Source organism: Propithecus coquereli, unplaced genomic scaffold (assembly GCF_000956105.1).
Source record: "Propithecus coquereli isolate 6110/MARCELLA unplaced genomic scaffold, Pcoq_1.0 Scaffold247, whole genome shotgun sequence".
In the NCBI taxonomy this organism is placed as follows: domain Eukaryota; kingdom Metazoa; phylum Chordata; class Mammalia; order Primates; family Indriidae; genus Propithecus; species Propithecus coquereli.
This window is the reverse complement of record NW_012148030.1, coordinates 509,233-509,577: the sequence shown is the minus strand read 5'-3', so window position 1 is coordinate 509,577 and position 345 is coordinate 509,233.

Below are 345 nucleotides of genomic sequence, written 5' to 3'. Positions count from 1 at the left end.
TATGCATACCAATTACTTTTTCTCCTATTATTCTGTCTTTTGTCAGTTTCATTCACAAGCCCCTAGGTACATAAGTAAGTAGAGAGAAAGTTTTCCTCCCCAAAATGTTCTTAAGGCTGGTTTTAAAAATTTCTTTGACAGGTATGGCTATGTACAAATCTACATGCACAATGAACTATTATATAATATTATATTTCCAGAAATCACCCTTAAGTTTCAAACACAATAATTGAAAGGAAAGAGGAAGAAATGACAACAGTTGCTAGGTTACAGTGGTGGGATTTTGTGTGAAATCATATTGGGAGAAGTTGAAGAAATATTTAGGCTCTGGAGGAGAAAACAAGA